The following is a 10,604-nucleotide window of genomic DNA, read 5'->3' on the forward strand; positions in this document are numbered from 1 at the left end:
TGTTAGAGGGGAAAACACCCAGACAGACGAAAGAGGCGAAGTCGAACAGAGACGAAGAACATGGCTTCTAGTCTGGCCACTCAAAAACTCCCCCCGCCCCCCAAATTCCGCCTCATAATCCACACGAATAATTCCCAAATCGGATGTAATGCAGGCATAATCATCGGTGAGAAACCTCCCATTGAACTTTCGAACTGACTCACCCGTAAGAATTCCTTTCCGTTTTACTCCATTAATCTCCAGATTTGGTGGGAGAGCATTGGGAGCCAACGGAATCAGCGGCTCTTCCACCGATGGACTCTCCTTAATCTCTTTCTCAGCATCCTTAAAGGACTTGGATCCACCTCCCAAGAACTCCGCCGCCCGCTCCCTCAGTTGCCTCAGACAGGCCTCCGGGTCCTTCGCGCGACGGAGGAGCTCGCCCCCGCGCCGCTTGATGGTGCGCCACTCCTGGGGGGAGAGGCCACCGCCTTCCGACCACCGCCCATGGTCAGCCCCACGGGCCACCTTGGCCGGCGTCGTAGCCATCCTTCAGCGCCGGCGTATCGCCCTGGCAATCGCCAGATCCCCTTTTTCTTCTTTACAAGTTTGGGACTAGATTATCACATTAGGTGCAAGTTAGGGTACCTGGTGTGCTATTACCTCTTTCGGTTGCTCATGGAGTTACAGCGTCGCAGGCGTTCTGCCAGGGAGGTGGAGCCAGTCCGTCTCACCCCACGTTCTCTGTACCGGGGACCGTGCTGCCGCGGGGCCCATCTTTTTCATTTTTCTTGACTAGCTCTTGATTACCTATGTACCTGCCGTTGGGTCCGCATGCTGTGTGCCCCACTTGCCAGTGAGTTGGGTTCTCCCACCCGTTGGTGTGTCCCTGCGAGCCAGATGGCTTGGTACTGTATCGAGAGAGATCCTTGGTCCTATCCTCCAGACCTCCACCACCGCCTGCCTCCTCCCTTTCCCAGCGTTTCCATTCAGCCGCTCGCCGCTTCTCCGTCAATGCGCTCCGCTTCACCATTGCTGTACGCCGCCAGCGGGGAGACGTCCGTCCGCGGTCGTGTGGTGCTTTCCGGCCGGACAGACGCGGTCTCGGCGTCGTCCTCGTCCGTGGCGGAGAGGGAGAGGGGGCCCGTCGACGCCATCTTTCTCGGCGCCGACTTCGCCCAATCAGCCTCCTGCCTTGTCGTCTCGCTTGGCGAGGTTAGTCCGCTCCCCTGCTTGATGCGATTTCCAAGGAAGAAGACACAGTTTTGTGTTGGTTGGGAACATCTCGATCGGCATTGATTTGATTCGATTTTGGTTCGTGCAGCCAGCGGCGTGCGGTGTGGTTCATGGCGTTGGTGGAGTCCAAGGCCGTGGCCTTACGTGCATCGTGTTCGTTCGACCCATGGAGGGTGTGTTGCGGTCCACCATGAAGGGCGGCGGCGCGGGCGGCGAAGAATCGAGAGCCCGAGCAGCGACGCCGACAAGCGCGCCAGTTCGTTGCTAATCTCGGTCACCGGTGGTTTTGTTTTGTCTACGGCATCGGGTTGCTTCCTGCTCCCTTCTTCTTCCATCCTCTTTCTTCCTTTGCTTCGCTAAATCCTTCTTTCGTCTTGCTCCTTAGATTTCTGTCCTCGTCCTCTGCAGGTGTTGTGATGTTTCTCGCTCTGGGTTGCCTTCAGCGTTGAGGTGAGAAAATTAGCCCCCTTTTCTTGCTGCCCTACTATTCGATGAAATGCTTGTGCCCTGATGGATTAGTTTTTCCTTTGTGTTCCTTCTGCTTCCTGCTTCTTGCATGCTTTGCAGTTTTTTCTTTCTCATGTTATTGATTGGTCGTGGCTGTACTTAAGGTACCTTCTTCTCGATCTAGATGTGTGCACGAGAAGTGTACGTGCACGCCAACAACTGTATTTCAATGGCTTAGTTTCATGTGCCAGATCGCTGTTTCCCAATTTATACCAGGCTGGTTACAGTCGTTCCACTGGACCATCTATTTAGTATGGTACCTATAGGCTTTCCTATTCCCATCTTCCTACTATAATTATATTTGATGTATATGAGAGGCATTTTTTAAGAAGATCAACGCACATCACATTTGGTAATTGCCAGCCGCTGCTTACCAAATATAATTAAATTAACCGCTTGCTAAACCCATCAGTGCCAGTTCTTTACCATTAGTTTGTTTCATAATTACAACTATTTCTCATGAAATGATGCCCTTTGTGCAGATGCAATTCACACACCACATAAACCATGTGTTGTGCTCTTTATTGGTTCATTGGTTGTGGTAGCTGCGGGGCTGGCGGCCGCATTCGGGGTTGGAGATGGCACGAGATGCGGAGCTGCCTTGTGCCATTCTTTCGCAAGGTGATGTTTGCTCCCATTTGTGGCTTGGTTTGTTAGATTAATTGGACTTGTGCTTAACTAGCAGTTCTTACAGATTTGTGCTTGCATTAAGAAGAAAAAGCTACCATGCTAGATTAGTTGATCCAAGGCTGAAGTTGCATACCAAAATAATCTTGAGAAATTTAAAGGCGAGTTCTGTTAGAAGTACCTTAAGCCTTTTTATTTTCATATTTTTTTTTGCGCACTCATTTAATGCCACTTGCAAGCTGAAGTAGAAAGTATCACAAAGATCTTGATGACTTATGTTGTTATTGCTCATAATATATTAAAGGGTAATTAGGTGGCCTATTAGGAAATAATCAGTTGGTGAGTGCGTAATATAATTATAGTGTGTCATAGATATTACCAGAATGTTCAGAATTGGGATATTGAGGCTTAAGCTAAGGCATGCTGGCCACTTTGATAATTGAGACTCAAATGGACAGGTTCCATAAATAATAAACATACCTCATATACTGGTGGTCAGTAAACCAACTACTAAGATGGGCAGGGTCCATAAACAGTTGAACTTGTGGTAATCTTCAACACCTATCTCTTGATTGTGTGTATGTGTCTCTTATGCCTCAAGTCATTGATAACAAAAGTACTTTGAATTACCTTTTGATGTCCCCTTTCAGTTCACCATGGTACTAGCAGACAGGCTTCTTGGTTGATTATGCATTTGTGTGTCATTTGCTTGATGTGCTTCCTGTACTAGCAAAAGGCTTCCTATGTTTCTATAATTCTCGCACACGCAGTTCCGGTTGTTGTCCTCGGTATGCAGGTTTATGCTTTCATTGCGGCGAGAAATGGGTTTTTGTTAATCTAACGTTCTCTCTGTTTGCTGTACTGCTTGGAGCCTTTGACCTTTGGACTCCTGTCATTTATGTTTTAAATCAGATTATTTATAGTAAAGGTACGGTTAGCTAGCTTATTGTGCGAGTTAAACTTCAAGGAATAAAGCAAATTTTTGCGTAGTCTTAGGTATTGACTGTACCAATACAGTTTTATCTTGAGTGCTCAATGTGGTCTTTGTATTCTCTGATTTGCAGACTAGATACAAATGGTTCAGCAAAGAGGGACTCAAGTTTGGAACCACCACACAGATAAGGCCATGGAACAATAGTGTGTGGCTATTCTGTGTAATGTTTATCTCATCGGGGTATGCCTCCGTCTCACTGGCAAAGGCTCGACTTGCCTGTCACATATTTGTTTGCTTTGTTGCCCAATATGTGAGATTGGAGTGTGTTGAGTATGCAATCCTGATTACAGTAAAAAGTATATATTATACAGTCTATCGCACATGTTTGGTTTGGACGAGGCCTGCAGGTGGTGGTTATGATTTTGTTGCCATTCGATGATTTCTTCAAATGATTTAGAGTAAATCCACCATTTGCTGATTCTTGCTTTTCTGGTTCTACCTCAAGTAGAAAATCTCTCATGGTTCTACTTATATCTAATGTGGAAAAGCGAATATTATCTGCTGATGAGTTTGTTGCTGTTTGGTACTGGCCATATTATTTCCCTAGAGTCGTAAGAACTAAAGACTTTATATCTACCCTATGATTATGTGTCATGGATATTTTATCGATTACAAGTTTGATTTCTTTTTCTTCAACATGGTTGGTTTAGTTTCTCACCTTGGCTAAAAATTTAGGTTGGAATGTTGCTGGTCCAGCCTATGTTGATAATGTATCTGCCATAATGTGATTATGGCAGAAAAATATTTATTTGTTATATACCTGCAGCTCACTTTGTTAATTTCCACGAGACAATTTCATGTTTGCATTTTAATTGCACTCCCTCCATTCTTGAAAAGAAGGCATATAAGTTGTGCGCAAAGCCAAACAATGTAAAGTTTGGCCAAGTTTATCCAAAAAAGTTATACGCCTTCTTTTGAAGCACGGAGGGAGTACTTAATTACTTAGATTATACTGCACATGCAGTTTATTTCTGCTTCTGCTTCTACTTCTACTTTATTTTTGTACTTAAATTTAAATTATTTCTGCACCTGCTTTTATTTTAATGTCAGAGATGTTTTATAAACTATAAATTTGTATTTCTGCTTCTACTCACCTACAGTTTAATTAAGTGCTTTATCTGCTCGTGGAGCTATGTCACTATTGCATTGGGCTAAGGTTTGATTGCTTGCAGGGATATGTCAGGGTGTAAGTGCAGACTCGTTATCGATGTTGAATACTGGAGTAAGAATGATGATCAATATAATGTTGTAATGAACCTGCATGCTATAGCATTATATCAGGATATATTGGTTAGGCACATACTTTTTTGACAGTGGTTTAGAAAGGTGTGATTTTCAAATGTAGTTGCCTATTAGTTTTTTTAGTTTTCTTATGTTGATTTCTCTTTTACTTAGTGTTTGCCGAGTAAGAGAATTTTTTAACTTGAATATCAGAATATTTGTTTTTGAACGTTGGAAGATCAGAACATTACTGATAGAAGAATGAATTATATCCTGAAAGTTGGTTACATTACCACGATGGTTGGAATATAATTTAGACTTTGTTCCCACTGAACATGAGAAGCTGCCTGGATGATGAGATCATATATGAGCTCGATGGGTGTTGCACTGTCATTGCCAGTATATATAGTGTCAACAGAGGACTATATATATATCCGTATCGTCTGTTGCTGCTTATCTAATCAAACATACTCCCTCGGTTCCAAAATATAAGTCTTTTTAGTGATTTCAAATATAGATTACTTACGGAGCAAAATGAGTGAATCTACAGTCTAAAATATGTCTATATACATCCGTAGAAATCTCCAAAAAGATTATATTTAGGAACGGAGGGAGTAGTTAGGTAACTAACATTATGTAACCAACATCATTTTCCCCTGTCTACTCATGTCTTTTGTGTAGGCCGTAACACTAGCTGCTGCATACACCTATATTTTTTTAACCTGATCCTGCGAGACACTTGTGTTCTTATCCATGTATATGAATGCTGCTATATAGAATCCATGTTGAATTTCCCCTTGCATCTTGAAACAGAAGCTGGTGGACCTCACATTGTAATGTTTAAATTTTCAAGTTCACACTTTGGCGCTGTTAGGAGCTATGATAATTCATGAGGTAAATACACCAGAAGTCATAGAACTTGCATGCGACGGTCAGTTTGGTGCACAAACTTGTAAAATACGTATTTCTGGTCATCTAACTTGTCGCCTCGTTCATATACGGTGCTTCCCATTATACCCAGTCGTATCCATACGCGCGCCAACGTGGCAGGGCCACTGTCAGTGGCTGAGGCCGGTTTGTTGTCAGAAAGGACCCTTACATTCTATTAATTTATGCAGAAAATCCTCAAATAAAATGAAAAAGTAATGAAGAACAGGATGGGATTTGAACCAATGACCTGCTGCCCTTCGCCTCGCATAGAAAACCACTAGACCAACTAACGTTTGATGTGTCAAATGTACAGTTAGTGCTATTTATTGAACACGTACCGCACTAATTAAAATAGAAATCAAAACGACAAAATTGTGTGCTGAATAGGAGAAGCCCCGGTTTGAAATATTTTTTAAAATAAACGCAGGAGAGCTGCGTATTTCATTGATTAGAAGGGGAGGTGAAGAAACGCCGAGTACAGGGTGCAGGCTAACGCATTAGCTTGCGGAAAAAGAAATTGAGAGAAAGCAAAAAGAGGAAATAAAGGGGCTACTCTCGCGAAGTTAGATGCCGGCCTTCTGCCAGCGCCCAGTCGCTTGCCTCCGATAGCAGGAGATGCAAGACTTGCCGCGGCGAGCGCTCCGTGCCGCCGCCAAAAATGCGCGTGTTACGCTCCTTCCAAATCCACCAAAATACTAGGAGGGCAACCGACTTCGCCAGTTTCCGAGTGGAAGGCGCGCGGCTCATGCTGCTTATCCAGTCGATCCATGGCACATCCAGCGTCCATGCAGCCGGATTTAGTTCCGGGACTGCGAAACGGTGCGCCACCATTTCCTATAGCCGACGCGCCCACGGGCATTCCTTCATGAGATGCACCGATGTCTCGAGGTTCCGCAAACATAGCGGGCAAAAATAGGAATTGGGCCAATGCCGGGCAAGTAGGCGGTCGGCTGTGAGGATCCTCCGTTGGGCGAGCAGCCATGCAAAGGTACGGAGTTTGGGCGGAGCCCAAGCTTTCCAGATCTCCTGACACAGTGGGAAAATAGTGGATCCGATGAAGAAAAGCCTATACGCGGAGGCCGTCGTGTAGACGCCATTTTCTGTTAGCCTCCAACAGAAGGAATCCATGGTGCCAGGGGAGAGCGGCTGCCGGGAATTGACACACGCCCATAGCCTGACAAAGGAAGGCAACAGGTCGGTGGTCACCCGGCCACGGAGGTCTTGAATCCATCTGCTCCCTAACAGTGCCTGACGCACGGAGCGCACCTTGCGTCTTGAGACCTTGAATAGTTCAGGGGCGATCACGAGCGGCGCGCCCTCGGGCAGCCAGCTATCGTACCAGAAACTGACTCGGTTGCCATCCCCAACGGTGACCGCACATGCCGCCGCAAACATATGTCGTTCCGCAAGTGTCACTGGGACCGGTAAACCCTGCCAGGGGACGACGGAGGTCCTTTCCGCCCAGAGCCAGCGGAGGCGGAGCGCCATGCCAAACCGCTCCAGGTCGACGATACCGAGCCCGCCAAGATCGCGCGGGCGGCAAACGCGGCTCCACACAACTTTGCAGTGCCCGCCATGGCACACCTCCTCCCCACGCCATAACCATGCACGCCGTAGCCGATCCAACTCCTTACGAACCCATGGTGGGAGCGCATAGACGGCCGACCAGTATATGGTGAAAGCAGTCAGGACGGAGTTGAGGAGAACCAGTCTACCAGCAAGGGTGAGCAGCCTGGCCTTCCAGCGCGCCAGGCGTGTGCGGAGCTTGTCCAGCAGCGGCTGCAGGTCCACTTTACGCAAGGTCCGAAGCGATAGCGGCAGCCCCAAAAATTTGCAGGGGAAGCTCTCAACCCTAGCCCTTAGAGGTGAGATCACGTCATGCACGTCCACCTGCTCGCACCTTATGGGGAGGACGACACTTTTCTCGAAGTTTACCTTAAGCCCGGAAGCCAGGCCAAAAGCAGTAAGAATGGAGCGGAGAGCTGCCAGCTCGGTCTTCATGAGGTCGAGGAAGAGAGCAACATCGTCGGCGTAGAGGGAAGCCCGCAGCTGTGGCAGCCGACCCTGGAGCTTGGAGATGACCCCTGTGTCCACTGCAACATCGAGAAGCCGTTGGAGGGGCTCCATGGCGAGGATGAATAAGAACGGCGACAGAGGGTCACCCTGACGCAAGCCGCAACAGTGGATTATGGGCCGGCTAGGCACCCCATTGATCAGAACACGCGACGAGGAGGTGGCAAGGAGCATGGAGATCCAATCGCACCATCTCGGACCAAAACCTCGAGCACGGAGCATGTCAAGCAGATATGGCCAGGAGACGCTGTCGAAAGCTTTGGCGATGTCGAGCTTGACGAAAAGCATGGCGCGCTTGACACGGCGGAAGTGGTGTGCCATCCCTCGGGCGAACATGAAGTTGTCCTGGATGCAGCGGCCTTTGATGAACGCAGACTGGGCCGGGCCAACAAGTTCGTCAATCCGCCGTGCGAGACGCATCGCAAGCACCTTCATGAACAGCTGTCTAGCTTGACTAATGATGCGTTGGTTCACTCGCGATACGGTCATATCATTCTGAAAATCAAAGATCTGCTTGGTAGTAGGGAGTTTTTTTCACAAAAGATTAGTAGACTTCAAAATAGAGTTGCCGATCGTCTGGCGAAATATAGCCGGTCCGAACGAGCTACGACTGTGTGGTTTGGTTCGGCTCCACCATGTATCGAGGACATTTGGCCCCTCGACTGTAACTCTATTCATATGTAATGAAACTCCCTTTACCCCCGCAAAAAAAATCAAATAATTTTTGTTTGATTTCGAATAATTAAATATTTAAAATTTAGATAAAAGGAAATATAGTGTAAAATGAATGTACGTAAATTTTTGGGACAAAACAACTCTTTTTTTCAATTAGAATATTTCTAATTTTAAAATCTAGATAAAAGAAAATATAGTGCAGCATTAATGTACATAAATTTCTTTGGACAAATCAACATCATTTTTTGAGTTTGAATAATTTAAAATTTGAAAATTTAGATATACGAAAATATAGGTCAAAATGAATGTACATAGTTTTTTAGGACAAATGAACGAAATTTTTTGTTTGAATGTGAATTATGTACATAAAAGAAAATATACTTCAGAATGAATGCATATAGGTTTCTTTTGGACTGCGCCCTCAAGCTCGAAGCGGGGATTACCTTGTCTCCGTTTTGATTTTACTTTAATTCACGTGGTCTAGTTATATAAAGATAATTTTTCCGTTAAACACAAAGTTGTAGTTGGTCTGATGGCTTCTATGCGGGGCGAATCATGGTCGGTTGTGGGTTCAAATCCCATTGTGTGCAACAATTTTTTTACTTTTATTTGAGAATTTTCTGCATATAAATAAATAAAATGCAAGGGTGCTATCTGAGAAAAAAACAGTGCGATATAGCTGGATACGGTAGAAAGCACCGTATATAAACAAGAGGACAAGTTAGATGACTAGAAACACGTATTTTACAAGTTTATGCACTAAACTGAGCGTCGTGTGTAAGTTCTGTGACTTGTGGTGTATTTACCTCATAATTCATTGTACCAACAAACTCCACTGAATTCCCAGCAAAAGAAAAAAAAACTCCATCGAATGATACAGTTTTTAGACTACACTTCTTAAAATGGAAATTCCCAATATATAGTTAGTGGTCACCAAAAATGATATTGCTAAGCTAATAATTTCCGGCTCGATTCCAGTTCATACGTCATGGACGCAACGGGTCATCTAATTTATTAAAGGTTGATGGCACGTCTGAGTCTATCGGTCGTGTCCTGTTCGGACTGCTTCATGTCGGTTCGTACTTGGATCGGTTGCAATCAAGCGATGCATGGCCTGGATCGGCTGCAGCCTAGAGTCCAAGAGCCCATGTGGCTCATCTTGGTCCATCAAGAGACAACCAAGTTTTGGCACTTGTGCACATGCACGTGACATGAATGGTTCAATGGAACACATGCATGCAGATGGTGTTGCTCATGTTGATTTTTTCTTCTGTGGTTGATTCTTCATTCATTTGTACCTGGCCATTAATTTGTCTCGCTCGCGCTCTAGTAATAGGACAAAGTGGAATTACTGATGTAGGAGTCGCAGTGTGTGTAATAGTAGAAGAGATGTCCTCATCATAAACTCTTTAATTATGATTATGAAAATATAATAATACAAATATTATTGTCTCTAGAGCATATTTCCAACAATATCTCATTTGCACTAGAGTCAATAATCTAGTTTACATAGTCTCTTTAACACCTATGGCTATCTGGTGTTGCTCATTCTTTGCTCGTGGTAGAGCCTTCGTCACCAGGTCCGATACATTAAAATCCATGTGAATCTTGAGAATCTTCACATAGCCCTTCTCAACATATTGTCGGACAATGTGATACTTGCATTCAATGTGTCTGGTCTTCATGTGTGATCTTGGTTCCTTTGTTTGAGGAACGGCTCCACTATTATCATAATAGAGAGCCATTGGATTCATCACACTTGGGACAAAACCAATTTCTTCAAGAAACTTCTTGATCCAGAATGCCTCCTTTGAAGCTTCTGAAGCCGCAATATACTCTGCTTCTGTCGTAGAATCCTGTAACACCCTGGATTTTGGCTTTTCCTTTTTCTTTTGAATTTCTTTGGATTATTGCTTTGATTCCCTTTTCGGTGGCTATGTGGTCTGAAAACTTGGGAAGATCATATCTTCCTAGGTTTACAAGTGGCTTGTCATCCTCAACTTCATCCCAAGATCATGTCATTTTCACCCTAGCCTAATAATTTTCTTTTTATTGGGAAGATTCCTTTTTCTATTAAAGGAATAATCCTTTTTACCCTAGGTTGGGAAGCAACCTACCTTTCTGTCATGTTTTTGACTCCCACAAAATTCTCATAAATCCTTTGGGACATATCTTCCAAAGATATGTTAAAATTATCCCTTGCCTAGTTCAAAAGTAATTCACAAACATTCATTTTCCTATTCTGCCCTAGCTGGCACTTGGTGAAGGAAATGCTATTATCTTTGTTTGTTTGCCCCCAAACTTTTTGGGCACTCTTTCCTATCCATATCATTGCCTCGTGTAAAAATTCAGCTCTATTTGC

The 10,604-nt window shown here is 44.7% G+C and overlaps 1 long non-coding RNA gene across 3 annotated transcripts; it reads left to right on the forward strand.

Annotated features, from left to right (window-relative positions):
- Positions 1 to 909: 909 nt before the first annotated feature.
- On the forward strand, positions 910 to 4,893 carry LOC125537536. Of its 3 annotated transcripts, none has more exons than XR_007295979.1 (6): positions 910 to 1,194; positions 1,304 to 1,522; positions 1,601 to 1,665; positions 2,205 to 2,343; positions 3,414 to 3,523; positions 4,516 to 4,893. It is a non-coding gene; the product is annotated as an uncharacterized LOC125537536 (long non-coding RNA). The 3 variants fall into 3 exon arrangements; XR_007295978.1 differs by having other exon boundaries at positions 1,624 to 1,665; XR_007295977.1 differs by having other exon boundaries at positions 1,304 to 1,665.
- Positions 4,894 to 10,604: the final 5,711 nt, after the last annotated feature.

Source organism: Triticum urartu, chromosome 2 (assembly GCF_003073215.2).
Source record: "Triticum urartu cultivar G1812 chromosome 2, Tu2.1, whole genome shotgun sequence".
Lineage (NCBI taxonomy): Eukaryota > Viridiplantae > Streptophyta > Magnoliopsida > Poales > Poaceae > Triticum > Triticum urartu.